Source organism: Salvia miltiorrhiza, chromosome 8 (assembly GCF_028751815.1).
Source record: "Salvia miltiorrhiza cultivar Shanhuang (shh) chromosome 8, IMPLAD_Smil_shh, whole genome shotgun sequence".
NCBI lineage: Eukaryota > Viridiplantae > Streptophyta > Magnoliopsida > Lamiales > Lamiaceae > Salvia > Salvia miltiorrhiza.
Window position 1 is genome coordinate 34,372,468 of NC_080394.1, and position 2,156 is coordinate 34,374,623.

Sequence of the window (2,156 nt, forward strand, 5' to 3'; positions counted from 1 at the left end):
TATGAAGATTTGATATCTTGGTGTAGTTTTGGAGTAATTTCAGGAAACATCAATGATTAATTGGAGGATTTTGAAGATATGAGATTGAAGTACGTCTCGAGAGGAATCCGTGAGCGCAAACGGCGACCAAATCCGAGTCCGGACGAGGGAGAACGGAGCAAAACGAGCGGACTGTGCAAAACGCCCAGTACCCCGCGGTCACCACCCGCGGCCGCGGGGTAAGACCGCGGGTCAGCTGTTCCCGACTCAGGAGACACCCGCGGTCAACACCCGCGGCCGCGGGGCGGGACCGCGGGTCCCCTGACTCTCCCCCACGTTTGCCGGCCGCGGGCGCGGGCCAGGACCGCGGGAAAAGGGCGGAGCCTCCCCAAGTGGGCCCCAGTCGGGTTTTTCACCCCTTTCTCCCCCTTTTCCTCACATTATTCATCTTCCCCAACCTCATACTCACCCATTTCCATCTTCCCCAATTCCTCCACACCAAACCCTAGCCTCCATTACCACATCTTTTTACCAAGATTGAAGGCATTGAAGAGGAGAGAAGATTGAATAAAGCTCATTAATAGGATTTGTCACTTCTTACTCTCTCTTTCATTTATGTATTTCTTTGATTTAGGATTGTTGTTTGTGCACATGTTAGGCTAAAATCCCCCATTGGTTTGGGGATTAGGCTCATAGATGATGTAATGGATTGATTATTATGCTTAATATATGTCTTGATTACTTCCTTGTCATTATCTTTGCAAGCCCTAGTATTCTTTCTTGTATGGATTGTTGGCCACTTTCTATGCATTTCTCATTTGTGATTTGAATCGGGAGAGGATAATTATAATAGATTAGGAGCTTGAAACATATTGACTCAATAAACCGGGAGGTTGAGAGTTGGGTGAGAGTTTATCGATCTTATTGTGCTTTTGGGAGTTATAGGTTAGAAGTTGACCGGGGACGGCAGCTATGACCCGTAATCTACCGTTTTAGTCGTCCGGGAGGGGGCTAGAACTAGTTGGGAGATCACTCTAGATAAATAGGGGTATCAAGACTAATATTGAGCCAAATTGAAGTCCATTGCTAATCCATCGTTGCCTAATCCCTAAACCACCTTCATCACTTAATTAATCCACTTTATTTGATTGTTCTTATTTTGTCTTTGAATTTGTTAGTTAATCAAACCACTCACCTCCTTGTTTAGTCTAAATAGCTCTAGCATAATGACTTAAGGTAATCACTAGAATTTGACTACTAATCCTTGTGGAATACGACCTTGCTTCCCTATATTGCAACTACACCGTATACTTGCGGCGTGGTGAAAATATTAGCGAACAAGTTTTTGGCGCCGTTGCCGGGGATTAGTTTAGTTTGATTACTTGTGATATTTTGAATCATTGTGCTTAACTACTTTGGACATTTTACTTGCTTTATTTTTATTTTCAATTTTAAGATTGTGTCTTGACTCTTTGTTTCTTTTTGGTTGGTAGGTAGTGTATGAACACAAGGTCTAAGGGTGCACCTCTTATACCCATTAACCTTGAGGTTGAAGCATTTTGCCGACACAACAAAGCAAGAGCAAGAAGAGAGAAAGAAATGGAGGGAAACATGATGGAAAATCAAGAATTGATCCTCCAACTCCAAAGACAATTGGAGGCTATGCAAGGGCGTATCAATGAGCAAGAGGCTCGAAGGAATGCACCACCACCACCACCTATTAGCAATATGTTCCAACCCGTGGTCCAACAAGGGGGAGTGCATGCCCCAAGAATCAATGCCAACAATTTTGAACTCAAGGCGAGTCTCATCAACATGGTGCAACAAAATCAATTTGCCGGTCTTTCTCAAGATGACCCGAATGGACATCTCGGCAATTTCTTGGAGATATGCGATACTATCAAGATAAATGGAGTCCCGGAGGATGCCATTCGACTCCGACTCTTTCCCTTCTCACTAAGGGGCATAGCCAAGACGTGGTATCAATCTTTGGAGATTGGTTCCATCACTACATGGGAGAAAATGGCTCAAAAGTTCCTTATCAAGTTCTTCCCTCCAAGTAAGACAATGAAGATGAAGAAGGACATTGTCCAATTTCATCAATTCGATGGAGAGACCTTCTATGAAGCTTGGGAGAGATTCAAAGAGATGATAAGGAAGTGTCCCAACCATGGTTT

The 2,156-nt window shown here is 43.9% G+C and overlaps 1 non-coding gene across 1 annotated transcript; it reads right to left on the reverse strand.

Moving 5' to 3' along the window:
• Positions 1 to 2,049: 2,049 nt before the first annotated feature.
• On the reverse strand, positions 2,050 to 2,156 carry LOC131002120 (small nucleolar RNA R71). Its single transcript, XR_009094196.1, has one exon. It is a non-coding gene; the product is annotated as a small nucleolar RNA R71 (small nucleolar RNA).